Raw genomic sequence first — 15,946 nt, 5'->3', positions numbered from 1 at the left:
GCACCACTGGGAGCTGCGTGACGAGCCCAATCCACGCACTCCACAGGCGTGCGAAGGGTTGTTCCTCGGCGGATGTTCCATCGTGGAACATACACTTCATTGGAATCCGACACTGCAAAAAACAAAAAGCAGTTAGGATAAGATGATATATAAAAAAAAAAAAAAAAAAAGAACCCTACGCACCTGTAGGGTCGATAACAGGCCGATAGCCGCCAAACCCATCACCTGAACCCAAGGGAAATCCATCCAAGAGGTCAGGCAGATGGGAAGGAGGCAGAGGTTGGCGAGAAGCCCCAAGCATACCTGAAGGATCGGCTGTAGCTGCCGACGTCGGAGGCATGGAGGCCGCCGCGGTAGAAACCAACGGAGGTGAACTCACCGGAAGTGAACTCACAACCGTGGTCGCCGCTGCGGAATGCGCAGAAAAAGTAACCGCCGGCTCAGTGAAAGATGCGGTAAATATGGCACTGACAGCCGGCGGTGATGTCATCACAGCTGGAACAGTTGGCTCAACGGAGTGAGCAACTGAACCAGCGGAAGCAGGCGCAGGCGCAGCCGCCTGGGTCGTCGCCTCAGGTAGGCTGACCAAGCCTACCGTCATGGGTCCGGAGGTACTCCTCCCCGCTCCACCCTGGAATGCGTCAACATCCACGCCTGCACAAAGAAGATAAGTATTAATGATGGAAAGCTATGAAGTTAAAAATAAAGTTTGTACTTACGGGTTTTCTTGAGCCTAAAAGTGCGGACAGGCGGGGATGAACCCGATGGAGCCGGCCTCTTCACGCCGCTCACCGTTGTCATCCTGGGCTCTCCGGAGGTGACAGTCGTCGCAGCCTCCGGAGCAGTGGTCTTATCACCACCGGGGTTCCCCGCCACCTCCTCGCTCTCGGCCTCTGAATCAGACCGAGGCACCGGATCGGCAGTGGAGGCCACCTTCTCCTTCCCCTTCCCGCCGGCAGCCTTCTTCTTCAGCACCAACGGAGGACCATTTGCGGATTCCTCATCAGAACACAAGATTAGAGGAATTCCAGCAGAGGTTTCAGCATTGAGGGGTCGAGGGTTGAATAACGCCTTACCTGGCCGCCTGGCGCTCAGGATCTCATGGCCTGGCGGGTAGACCTCCACGAACCGATCCGCCGTCTGTTCAAGGATGGGCAACTCGTTCTCATCTAGAGCGCGAGTACCCATCCGAGCGGGACTGTCAGCCTCCCGCGGATACAAGAGCGACTGCAAGTCGTTCCCCTCTGAAATAAAAGAAAAACAGTTAGAAGACAAACCTATACAAACAAAGAAGACAGAGCATACCGTAAGGAACAGAGTTCAAACCGTATTCAAGGACGATCGGGATCTTTTGCGCCTCCGCATCCTTCCACACCCGGCTCATCCCGAGCATCACCATCCCGGACTCCGCAAACCGGTAAACCGGAGATTGGACTCGGGAAATCTTGGAAAACCATTCCGCCTCCTGGTAGTTGGAGGCGTGAAGGCTGGGGAGAGCTTGCCCATTCTTGAACTTCATGGCAAGGGGGATGGCGCGAGCGGAGATAAAAAAGAACTCCCGCTTCCATGAGCGAAGACTGCGCTCGGTTGCGCAAATCTTCAAACCCTTGATCCGGGTTATCAGAGTATACCACCCCTGGATGCACCTCCAAGAGTAGAAGGTCATCAGGCGGTCGACGAAGGGCTCAATGCCCAGAATCCGGCACACCCACTCGAAGTGGCGAATCTTCGCAATCTCCATCGGGTGCACCTCGGTCAGGTGTACACCGTGCCTCTCTAGGACACGGTACACAAACTTTGTCAAAGGGAACCTAAGATTCCCATAGACAAAGAATGCAGCATATACCCCGATCTTGCCTCTGGGGGCATCATACACCGTCTGATGAGGTTCAGGAAACTCAGGCTCGAGAGACTCGAGCATGAACTTCCTGACGATGTACTGATATAGATCGACAGGCAGAGCACACTGGCACTCGCCAGCAGTACTCTTGTCATCGGCGTACACCCCAGCCTCCTGGGCTGTAGCCTCGAGATCGTGAGAAGACATCTTGCAGGTATGAAAGAGAACGATTTCAAGAGAATGCTCGACTGAAAAGGTGAGTATTCGCCGGAAATATTTTGAAGATGAAGAGAAAAGTGAAAGTGTGGATTACAAAGGACCCTCTCCCCCTTTATATACTAATCGCAATTAATGCGATGAATTTAATGCGAAAGAGAGAGAAATCGAAGGTGCAATGAAACTATGACACGTGGCAAAAAGCAAGCTGGCAACAGCTGTTGAAAGGACGCGTGCCATTAATTTCGCGGCCACGCGCCCGAAAAATCGCGCCCACGCGCCTGAAAAAGCGTCTGGAATGACCATGTACTGTCACGTCACCATAACTTCCTGCACGTCCTGACACAGTCAGAAGAAACCGTCGCACGACGTTTCAGCAGTTTGGACTGTTCTTATCCTTTCACCAACTCTTCGAATTTCAAAAAATTTCAAAAAGATTCAAAAGTAAGCGGGAAAATACCCCTTACCTTGGCAACCAAGTAACTGTAAGACAGGTGCGGGTACAGTGTTAAGGCAAAACCCTTCACATACTTAGCACCTGCAGGGAATTGAAGCCAAGAATACCTCGGCAACCAAATAACTATAAGACGGGTGCGGGTACAGTGTTAAGGCAAAACCCTTCACATACTTAGCACCCGCAGGGAATTGACGCCAGGAATACTTTGGAAGTAAAGTAACCGTTAGACGAGCGCGGGTACAGTGTTAAGGCAAAACCCTTCACATACCTAGCGCTCCGCAGGGAATTGAAACCAAGAAGGATCTTCTGGGCAATGCTTGCGGAAACGGGAATAACATCCCCGCATAGCGGGAATGTCGGGAACTACATTGTTTGAAGCTTCAAGATGGAATTGGTGGTTTTAACACAATTGATCACTATGTTCAAAACTACCAAAACCTCATGGAGAATCCACACAAGTGGGACTCAACACTCCTGACTTGCGAGGAGGTTACAGACCTACCCGCATCATACCCAAAGATCAAGCAGGAAAGTCGGGAATTTCTGCAAGTGACAAGGACTTCCGCGGGAAGAATCCCCATGGAAAACCTTAAAACTAAACCCTTTTCAAAACCCTTTGCTTAAGTCCAAAAGTTCACCTCACTTTATTAAACATTCATGAGAAGAACATTGGACTGGGGGGACTTGAAGAGGTAGGTCCCAGCAGAGCCCAGTTGGACCCGCAAGACTCACCTTGAAGAGAGACGTCTGCGCAGAAACCAACTGGATCCGCAGGACCCACCATGCTCAGAGACGTGACGTCCTTACGCGCAGTACGCAAGCTGTTCCCGCAGGAAATGCCTCCCAATGGTGAAGTACTCCGCCTGTTCCCGCAGCTGCGGATACAAGCCATCAGGGAAGGCCACCCGCGCAGCAAGGCTACACGCACAAGGCACTTAGCTCTCAATAATTCAGTTGTCACCTGAAGGAATGAGCAAAGCCGGGAACAATCCCGCACAAAGGCGGGAGGGGGAATACTCTCGCCCAAATAAGCCAGTCCGTACGATACGGGAAGATCTTTTGTACTGCACCTGACGAGGTATGGGCAAAAGATCTGACCAAAGATACGACAGCTCATTGACAACAGTATGGCGAGCAGCATGCTCTTGTACTATATGTCACTATTAGCCGCTGCCTACTCACCAACTCCTGTCATACCACGTGCATAGCCGGCAGTTGGTGGAAAAGGAATAGTACACAGCAGGCCTGGTCACTGTCAGCCGCTGCCTACCCACCAACTACCAGCATGGCACGTGCGTAGGCCACAGTTGGTAGAACAGGAATACTATTCAGCCGGCTACACCTTCTTGGAAACCTACCTTCGGCTATAAATACCCCAAATGGTATGATCATCTCATCTTATCATATACTATCTCGTATTACATATTATACCTGATATCTGCTCTAGCAATCTCTTAATATACATTTATATTCAAGAGCAATCTAGTCTGATTCTCACGCCGGAGGGTGGTCACAAGGAGGAACCCCCCCCCCCCTTCTCAGTGACGAGCTCACGGTGTCTGTTTTGCAGGTTATCAGAAGAACCATCTTTGCCGGGTCTAAACCCTCGTGGGAAACATCTATCTAACCCCCAGATTATCCGTAATCTGCCCGGGGCCGATTAGTGTTTCTTCAAATGGAATATGGTGGGAGGGTATATGATTACTTTAATTGGTGATTTTTAATGGAGAAAGTGAGAGCCGAGAGTCTTTGTATCTTAAAATGCTTGAAAGGTGTGTTTGTTCCTAAGTGTTTATTATATACTGGGAACAAGGAATGAGTTGGGTATTATAAAAATCAATGAGTGGTGAAATAATGTATTGTTGGAAAGATTTGGAAGTAAAAGGGAATGGAAGTCGACCTAAATTTAGGGAAATGGGTTTGTTGGGTGTGTGGTGGAGTTTATTTCAAGATTGAAAGGATGCATGATGGTCATGACTTTGAATGATGTATGTTGTTGTAAGATGACTGGTGATGACAATATTTGATTGTTCAAAGCTTTTCATTTCATCCACATCTTTGACTTTAGTGGTGCAACCTATATTATTTAAATTCCCAAATAAGTGAGTATGCATGTGTTGCAAATTGTCGAGGTTACGAAGGAAGTTTAATGAGAATTAAATTCTTTAATAAATGGTATTAAATGTAAATTAGAAACTAGCTAATAATTATTAACATGGATTGTTATAATACTTGAGCTATTATTTAGTTTAGTGAATTTAGATGTCAAATTACCAAGGCGGCGAAGAAACGAACTCGCCTACACTCAATGTGTAACTTTACGCGTTCATAATTTGTTTTGTATTCGTTGTCGGTAATTTATATAAAATATAATTTCATAAAACATTAAATTCAAACCTCAAGGTTTGTTAAATATGAATTCGAGTCATTCAAAAATATCACCAACGTTCGTATTCGTCGGACAAGTTCCGTAAATTTAAGTAATTTAATTATAAATAAACTAATTATATGCAATGTATCGTGCATATGCGGCCTATACTAGACTCGTTGGGGTTAAACTTAACAAAATTTAATCATGTGGGAATTAACGTTAAGAAATCATATTTAGGCATTGTACGAAAAATGACCTGTTTTACGGAGTGTCACAGCAGCCATAAAGGCTACTGCAGTATGTCTTTAGTATCTCTAAACCTCAAGGGAGGTATAATAGTTCTTCTAGTCCTATTTCTGGCTAAACCAGAACTATTTTCAACAATATTGGAACTACCCCTTGTCTGATTTTCATCGGTGTTCTTTAAGGCTTCCTCCACCTCAATATGAACACCTCCTTGATTAACATAAATACCCTAAGATGTACTTTCATCCCTATGCATCACATCTTTATAAACCATGTCTTCATTAAACTTGGCATCCATACTTACTATAATCCTTTGACCATTCCCTTCCAATCTCCACAACCTATAACCCTTCACACTATCTGGGTAACTTAAAAATATACACTTCAGTGCTCTAGGCTCTAGTTTCCCTTGGCTTGTATGTGCATAAGCTAGTGATCCAAAAACTCTAAGATTACTATATTCTTGCTTATGACCAGACCAAGCTTCCATAGGTGTCATCATGTCTAGGGCTGCTGATGGTGAGTTATTGATCAAATATGCTGCAATAGTCACTGCCTCAGCCCAAAAACTTTTTGGCAAACCAGAACTTACTAGCATACATCTCATTTTTTCACCAATAGTTCTATTCATTCTCTCAGCCAAACCATTATGCTGAGGAGTTCTTGGCAATGTTAAATGCCTAGCTACCCCACTTGACTTACACAACTGGTCAAACTCCTTATTACAAAACTCTAAACCATTATCACTTCTAAGTTTCTTAAGCTTCTTTTCTGTTTGTGTCTCTACCAATGTTTTCCATTCTTTAAACTTCTCTAAGGCAACATTCTTATTCTTAAGTATGTAAACCCAAAACTTTCTAGAATAGTCAACTATGATTGATAGATAGTATCTTGCACCACCCAATGAGTCATGTCTTGCAGGACCCCATAGATCAGAGTGAACATAATCTAATATTCCCCATGTAGGATGTTTACCCCTGCTAAAACTAACCCTTTTAAGTTTCCCTAACACACAACTCTCACAAAAACTGGTGTCACAACTTCTTGGTTTTCCAAGAACTTGTTGTTTGTTTAACTCAGTAAGTCCTTGTATACTAATATTACCTAGTCTTCTTCAACTCTTTTGAGTTTAATGCAGCCAAGACTTCCCCCATGGACAGAGTTTCTCTACCATACATCAATGTATCGACAAAATGTTCATAAGATGAAAGAAGGGATGTCAAGAAAATAATGGCCTGATCTTCATATTCTAATTCCACCTCAATGTTCTCTAAATCCAAGATGAGTTTATTGAATTCATCCGTATGATCTTCAAGTGTCTTCCCAGAGGTCATATGAAACGTATACAACTTCTTCTTCTTCAAATACAGCCTATTAGCCAGAGACTTAGTCATGTAAAGTGACTCAAGTTTGGCCCAAACTCCGGCTTCTGTTATCTCTTTAGACACTTCTCTTAGAACACGATTTCCGAGGCTGAGTATGATGGCACTATGGGCTTTTTCAAGTATATCTTTCTTTTCTTTATCATTCAACCCCTCTGGCATATTGGTTCTCCCAACAAGGCGTCAAAGACACCCTGATGAACCAACAACAGAGCCCTCATTTTGCCTCTCCATAGACTGAAATCATTCCTCCCATTAAAATTCTCAAACTCGAACTTCATAGACACCATAACAATCACTAATTGCGAAAACCACCGTTGAATTCTTCGAACAATTAAGAGCCAATAGCTCTGATACCACTTGTTATGAAAACACCAAAGAAACGATGAAATTGACGTAATCGAAAGCTTTATTATCAATGGCGATTACAAGTACGAAACAGAAACAAAAGGAATTATCAAACAGAATAAGTAATCTAAACTATTCTAATTGGGGTATATATTTGAGCCCTAACCCCCAAATCATCAAGAAACCTTTCTTAACAAACTCCTGGAAAGATTAGGCACAAGTATTCCCTACACTTCTGTCTCCTTATCACTTTATACCCAAAGTATTATATATCAAGTTATCAGCTTATAACATCTTTGATAACTTGACACTTTTGACCCTTCAACTATTATTGACTCAGTTGACTAACACCAATTTTGAGTTTACCATAACAATAAAATTCATGGTCCTAACCGCTTGTTGGATACTTTAGAAGGATAGAAATGATCTTTTTCTCTTCAGTAAAATAAACTTCGATTGGTTGGCTATACGAAGAAATTAAGACAATGGGTTTCCTTAGGGCTAAAACACATGCAAAGCTTAAACATTAGATTGGTTTCGGTGATGTCGCTTTATGATAACTTACTTATTTGTCATTCCTTAAGTATAGTTTTCTCTAGCATTTGCTAGAGTTTGTCTATACTCAATAGAGCAACCGCAATTTCATTAATCGTTTATTTTAAGCTATAAAACACAAATCTTTAATCTATTTCACTTTTTTAAATTATTTAAGGGCCCTCAGGGGACAAAAGTGAAATTGTAGTAATTTAGACGTTATATTACTAATTTCATGATAATAACATTAAAAGAGGCAGAAGGTTAATCATGCATTATGTGGTGGCGTTAATAGCCGTAAGACAGGGGTGCTTGCACTAATAGGCCGATGGTTAAGTGTTATATGTCTTATGTCCATGGCTTAATAAAAACTATTATCGAGTCGGGGTCTCAGCGGAAACAGCCTCTCAATTCATACGGGGTAGAGGTCTACATCTTACCCTCCTCAGAACCTACCATAACTTTGTTATTGATGGGATTTACTGAGTACGATGATGATGACAACGAAGACGACTTTCTTAAACTATTTTAATAAGATTTCGGGTACACATCAAAATACTTTTTACTTTCCCGATTCGTATCATCCAGGAAACTACATTCTACATAAAGTTTCCATTTAAATATGAAAATTATAGTACTAAAATATTCTACCGACAGTTTTTCTTGTATCTATTATGTTGACTTTTTTGCTTAAGTTTCAGTTTGACTTTTTGTACCGATGACCAAGTCTTCCCTACTCCCTTGTGAACATATGCTAGCTTCTCTGTTGTCCAATCAACACCAACTCACCCTTGACTCGATATCTAATGTTATGCATAAGATGTTTAAAAAAAATCCTTACAATAATATTTTTTGGTAAACTTGCGTCAATGCATAAGATGTAATGCACGAGTGAAATGTTTATTTTATATTCACCTATCATCGTAGTTACATTAATCTTACAAATAGAATGTCGTACATATTTTCCCTATTTATATTAGAGGAGTCTATTCGTACCTAATATATGAGAGGAATAATGTTTTTTAATGAGGGTGAGTCCATCAAATTTGTTAAGGGTATGTTTAGCATGTCTTTTTATTTTATGTTCACGTATCATTTAAGTTACGAATCTAAAGAGATGAAAAGATCGATAGACACCTGACCAAAAGATTATCGTTTATAAATAAAATGATAGAACCAAATGGTTGGTATTTTTTACAATTTAGAATAGCATTTTGGTGTGTGTGTATATATATATATATGGGGAAGGTTCATATACATTTTAATCTTAACATGAGAATGTAGGAAATAATACAAATTTATAAAAAAAATGAGAACGTAAGAAACAATACCAATCTACATAAACATTGATAATAACAAAGAAAAAAACCTAAAAATTACAACAAAAGAATCAAAATCAAGAACAAAATAATAATAAAATATACAACAAATATTTATAACAGCAAAAGAAAAAATCTAATAATAACAACAAAATATAAATCAGTAAATACTTATAACGTCTCATAATCGAAAATTAGCAAATACGAATAAAAAATAACAGCAAACACCTATAAAAATAAACTTAATCATAACAACAAATTGGTTCCCACTGTTTTCATGTTAAGAATAAAATGTATTTGATCATGTTTCATATATATATATATATATATATTATATGAATGAAATCATGTTTATCATTTTCTAAAATTATACAAACTAATGAATTTAAAAAATTGGATAAAACTGAAGTGTTTTGGACTGGTTAGGACTGTCGAAAGCCATAGGTGGCAGTGCAACCATTTTTTATTTTTTATTTTTTATTTTTCAAATCCAGCCGAATGAGAGATGAATAGTCTTTTTTTTTTAAATGGCCAACAAATTCTAGCAAAGTGGGTGCACACATTTGGTAAAGGTCATCCATGCCCACAATCGCAAAACTAGTTGCCCGACCTACTACCAATTTCAGTGAAAACCTAGTGCCCGAAGGTCTACTGTGGTAAAATCTCGGCTCATTCACAACATTTTGTCACGCACAAGACTCGAACCAATAACATAGTCTAAAAAAAGTCACCGGGATACGAAACCGCTGGTATTTCTCTTTTGATAAGAGATGTGACTAATGAAGGTCCGACACTGCTATCTAAAAGTATTTATGATAACGAGTGACATGAAATGAAATATGCATGCAACTAAGTTGTTTCACATAAAAAAAACAAAATAATAATTTATTATTAGAATAATATATATATAGTACAGAAAGCCAACTAATAAAAAGCACCAAACACCAAAAGTCTTCTATTTTAATTTGCCAAGACATATGTTTAATTTGAAATTTGAATTTGTTTGCCAAGGGGTGTGGAGCGCGACAGGGGGCGCGTGAGCCCATCCGCTCGCGCCCCGGGGCGCGAGCACCACACCACCGAGGCGCGAGAGGGGCGCGAGAGGGGCGCGAGCGCGGAAAAAGAGGCAGGCGCAAGAGGGGTAGCGGCTGGGAGTAGGCGTGAAGGGGTCTTGGGTTGCGTAAATAGAGCCGTTGGGCTCTTTGTTTATTAAAAAAAAAAATTTTTTATTGAATCATTGAAGGGCCGACCACCGTGGTCAGTTCCACCGTGGTGATCATGAAGGGCCGACCCTCATAAACAATAAAAAAAAATTTTATTGTTTATTCAATAAAAAAAAAAATTTATTGAATCATTCAATAAAATTTTTTTATTGAATCATTGAACGGCCTGCGCGAGGTCAGTTCCACCGTGGTGATCATGAAGGGCCGACCCTCATACTTGAGGCGGCGGTGTCACAGGATCTTTGGTTTTGGCATGCTTTTTTTGGTGTTGCTGGGTCAAATAACGACCTTAATGTTATCGATCAGTCACATTTGATCAACGACCTTATCGACGGGGTTGAACCACCTCAATCTTTTCTTGCAAATGGAGAACTCTTCAAGTACGGGTACTATCTGGTCGATGGTATTTACAACGAATGGGCTGTGTTAGTTCAAGCTTTTACAGATCCAATCGCCGACAAACGGAAGTATTTTACGAAGAAGCAAGAGTCTGCTAGAAAAGATATTGAAAGAGCTTTTGGAGCTATAAAAAAACAATATTATGTTCTGGCGAACCCGATACGTTATTGGACTCGGGAGAGGATAATGGACGTCGTCTACACGTGTCTTATCCTACACAACATGACGCTAGAAGACGAGGGCAAAGCTATATGCCAAAACTACCAAGGTGACATTCCGCCACAACCGTCCACAATCAGTGATCAACAAAAACTTCATAACATAGCAAATATCAAGAGCCGTGAGATACACGGGGATCTTCGACATGAGTTGGTTGAACATTTGTGGGCGAGTCGACCAGATGATCTTGTATTAGATTAGTTTTATTATTAAATATTATTGTTTGTTTAATTTTTAGTATGTTTTTTTTATTATGAATTTTCAAAAAAATGTGTGTTTTTTTAAATAATTTCTTGTTTTTTTAATAATACGTTTTTTTAATACATTTATAAAAAAATAAAAAAAAAACCGCTCGCGCCCCCTCTCGCGCCCCTCCACACCAGGGCCCGGGGCGCGAGCACCAAAACCAACACCCATCTTATCAAGTTTCTCTCTCTGCCACACGTCACAATATTATTGGCTGGAGCCCCCACTCGCGCCCCCTCTCGCGCCCCCCACACCCCTCAGTCTTAAGGGTATGTTTAGCATGTCTTTTTATTTTATGTTCATGTATCATTTAAGTTACGAATCTAAAGAGATGAAAAGATCGATAGACACCTGACCAAAAGATTATCGTTTATAAATAAAATGATAGAACCAAATGGTTGGTATTTTTTACAATTTAGAATAGCATTTTGGTGTGTGTGTATATATATATATATGGGGAAGGTTTATATACATTTTAATCTTAACATGAGAATGTAGGAAATAATACAAATTTATAAAAAAAATGAGAACGTAAGAAACAATACCAATCTACATAAACATTGATAATAACAAAGAAAAAAACCTAAAAATTACAACAAAAGAATCAAAATCAAGAACAAAATAATAATAAAATATACAACAAATATTTATAACAGCAAAAGAAAAAATCTAATAATAACAACAAAATATAAATCAGTAAATACTTATAACGTCTCATAATCGAAAATTAGCAAATACGAATAAAAAATAACAGCAAACACCTATAAAAATAAACTTAATCATAACAAATTGGTTCCCACTGTTTTCATGTTAAGAATAAAATGTATTTGATCATGTTTCATATATATATATATATATTATATGAATGAAATCATGTTTATCATTTTCTAAAATTATACAAACTAATGAATTTAAAAAATTGGATAAAACTGAAGTGTTTTGGACTGGTTAGGACTGTCGAAAGCCATAGGTGGCAGTGCAACCATTTTTTATTTTTTATTTTTTATTTTTCAAATCCAGCCGAATGAGAGATGAATAGTCTTTTTTTTTAAATGGCCAACAAATTCTAGCAAAGTGGGTGCACACATTTGGTAAAGGTCATCCATGCCCACAATCGCAAAACTAGTTGCCCGACCTACTACCAATTTCAGTGAAAACCTAGTGCCCGAAGGTCTACTGTGGTAAAATCTCGGCTCATTCACAACATTTTGTCACGCACAAGACTCGAACCAATAACATAGTCTAAAAAAAGTCACCGGGATACGAAACCGCTGGTATTTCTCTTTTGATAAGAGATGTGACTAATGAAGGTCCGACACTGCTATCTAAAAGTATTTATGATAACGAGTGACATGAAATGAAATATGCATGCAACTAAGTTGTTTCACATAAAAAAAACAAAATAATAATTTATTATTAGAATAATATATATATAGTACAGAAAGCCAACTAATAAAAAGCACCAAACACCAAAAGTCTTCGTAATGTGGAATTAATGTTATATATTAACTTATGATATCAATTTACGACTCGTCACAAATTATTGTTACTTGTATAATTTTCGTTGGTCTCGTTGTTGGTCTCTCTCATGATAATGTTTATCGGTGGTGGTAGTACTTGTTGATATTACATATGAGCTTGGATTAATCCTCATAAGCGTAAAGCGTTAGTGGTAATGCGGAATTAATGTTGCAAACGGTTGTCTTGTATTATTCGAAAGTATTAAGTGTCCCGATATGGTTTCTACTTGCTTAACAAAAAAATATGCGGACATGTGGTAGTGGTAATGGATGGTAGTGTTCGGGTTAACCCATTTATTAAATGAGTCATGTTCAAAACAGCCTTATTATTATATATCCTATAAAATATTATTTACTTTTTGGTGTCCCCTATCACTTAGTTGGCAAAGGAAGAAAAAACCAACTTGGGTCTTAAATGGGCAAAATGTCGTTTTCTATAATTATTGTCAGTACGATTTTCTTGAGACATAATATTTTGACAGCTTCTTGAAACATACTTTGACAGCTACATGCATAATCGGTTTTTAGGTCTTGGATAGGATTAAATGATGTGATAACAGTTACGTAATATTAATTTTTTGCTTTATTTTCTTATAATAAAGAGTTAATGGCCATTTTCGTCCCTGTGGTTTGTTACTTTCGCCACTTCAGTCCAAAATTTTTAATTTTGTCAATTTAGTCCTCATAGTTTTAAATTTTAGCCAATTACGTCCCATCCGTCTAACGGCATCCAGCTATGCCGTTAGTTTAAGGGTATTTTTGTCTTTCTCCTTTTAATTTTGAGTTAATGGTCATTTTAGTCCCTGTGGTTTGATATCTTTGTCAATTCAGTCCAAAGTTTGAAAATTTGTCAATTTAATGTTCAGTTTAATTCAGTTTTTTTTATTTTTTATGTTTTTTGTTTATAACCCTAAAGAGCATAATTCAAGCCCAAAACCATCGAGCAACCTCAAATACTGGTATGCATTTACTCTGTTGACAACAGTAATCATACCCCCCCTATATTTAGTTTCTAGACATTTCCTAAAATCTTCTCCATGGTGGAATTCAATGGTAAAGTGGTCAAGGTAATTCCCTGAAATCGAATTATACACAAAAAACTAAAAATTGTTTTGTTGATTAATGTATAATAGTTGATTACGACCCAGATTTTCGTTATGATATGTTAATCTCTAAACCCTAAATATTATGCATTCATCAAAGAAACGATTTTTAGTTTTTTCCGTACAATTCGGTTTCACGGAATTGCTTTGACCACTTTACCATTGAATTCCACCATGGGGGAGAGTTTAGGAACCGTCTAGAAACTAAATACGAGAGGAGGGGGTATGATTACTGCTGTCGACAGAGTAAATGCAGACTTGTTTTGGGCTTGGATAATGCTCTCTAGGGTTATAGAAAAAAAACTGACTTAAATTGACAAAATTTCAAACTTTGGACTGAATTGACAAAAGTATCAAACCACAGGGACGAAAATGACCAATAACTCAAAATAAAAAGGAGAAAGACAAAAATACCCTTAAACTAACGGCATAGCTGGATGTCGTTAGACGGATAGGATGTAATTGGCTAATATTTAAAACTATGAGGACTAAATTGACAAAAATACAAATTTCGGACTGAAGTGGCGAAAGTAGCAAACCACAGGGACGAAAATGGCCATTAACTCTATAATAAACATCAGACTCTCATCTAGCAAGAAGCTAGAGACCAATGACCAACATTAGATTTGGTTCTCAAGGGGTAATGTGTCTCCCTTATAATTTAGAGGTCGAAGGTTCAAATTCCGCAACACGCATGTATAGATGGTTTGATTATAGGAGTAAATTAAGAGTCGTTAAAAAAAATTGGTATAATATTATAATGTACATTATTTGGTCCAATGAAAAAAGGTTTCTTTTGGATCGATTTTTCATTCATATATAACTAATAACTTTTGTCTATTTGTTTGTCTGAAGCTTGAAATTGTTAATTTCTTGTTTCTTACTGTGAGAGCAGAGATGATATGGTTAAGGAAATATATTGTAATTACATCAATTAGTCTAATAAAATTGTTTCTTGTTTCTTATTGCAATTCGAATGCCACATCTGATCCTGTTTTGCTTTATGATTGACTGAGAGATTAGTGAAACATTTTAGCAAAAGTGTTACAATCCTGATTCCAAAAAGCAAGCTATAACAAAAGTTAAGTATTTTGACACATTGTTTTAAAACTTATGTATCAAAACTAGGCTTGTAAACGAACCGAACGTTCGGTGAACTGTTCGTGAATTGTTCGGCGGGAAGTTCGTTTATTTAATAAATGAATGAACATGAACAAAAAGTTTGTGTTCGTTTAATTAAACTAACGAACATGCATGAAAACATGTTCCGTTCGTTTATGTTCGTTTATGTATGTTTATTTATGTTTGTTTATTTATAATTAAATATTATTTGGATGAGTCAAACTACTTAAAGTTTTATATTTGTTAATTTGTTTTCATTTATGTTCATTTATGTTTGTTTGTGCTCATTTATTTTCATTTATCTTTGTTCAGTTATATTAGTTTAGATTTTAAACAAACGAACATAAATGTTCATTTTTTAAATAAACGAACATGCACATAAATATTTGTTCGATTAAGTGTTCGCGTTCGTTTAAAGTTAAATGAACGAACAGGAACACGCTCTTGTTCATGTTCGTTCAATTCGTTTACATGCTTTCATTATTCACATTGTTGAATTCATTGGTCTTAATCTCTAGGCTCTACCGATTGTATTCGCGTCCGTTTGTGTTCGTGAACCGTTTGTGAACACATTAATTTCCTTAATGAACAAACATGAACATAAAATCTCGTTTGGTAAGTGTTCGTAAACACATTAATTCCTTAACGCACGAACACGAACAAGGCCTTGTTCGTGTTCGTTTACAACCCTAATCAAAGGTTATTACATATAAACAATGCATTAAACTTTTAAGTTTGAGACACTTTCAAAAGGTTGAATTAATATGTAAAATTCAGACACTACCTTTGCAAAAGGTTTTGACGCATCGCAAGATCACCTCTTAACCCTTGTTCTTTTATGCACTGTTTGTCAAGGTTTTAATGCACCTTTATAAAATATGAGCTTCAAAACAAATAACATCAATGCAATAACCCTATTGGCAATTTCTAATTAAAGCCTTGGAGTGCAAGGCAAGAAACTTGGCGTGCAATGCACAAGTTATTAAAAGAATATACGGATCCTAATATTTCCTAAAACATGTCAGTTTAGGATGTTAGGTTGATTTAATTATTTTAACTAATATACCTTATGTATAGGAATCGTAGTCAAGTACAAACGTGTTTAAGTTTTGTCTATATTAACCGTGTATGTTTCATTATTGTAATTAAGTTTCTGAATGCAATAAGCGTATGTGTGTTTGCAAACAATTTGTTTAGAGGTAAGGCTCACCGGAAGCAGTCTCTCTATCCCTATGGGGTAGAGGTAAGGCTGCCTACATCTTACCCTCCTCAGACCCTACCATAGCTTTGCTATTGGTGGGATATACTGAGTACGATGATGATGATGATGTGTTTGCAAACAATTTGTGTTACCAATTCAGTTCTTGAAACTCGTGTTCCTTTTATGCATTGTCTATGAAA

This window comes from Bidens hawaiensis, unplaced genomic scaffold (assembly GCF_021521415.1).
Source record: "Bidens hawaiensis isolate Kalapana, Puna unplaced genomic scaffold, B.hawaiensis_p1.1 tig00007048_1, whole genome shotgun sequence".
Lineage (NCBI taxonomy): Eukaryota > Viridiplantae > Streptophyta > Magnoliopsida > Asterales > Asteraceae > Bidens > Bidens hawaiensis.
Note: the sequence above shows the minus strand (reverse complement) of the source record.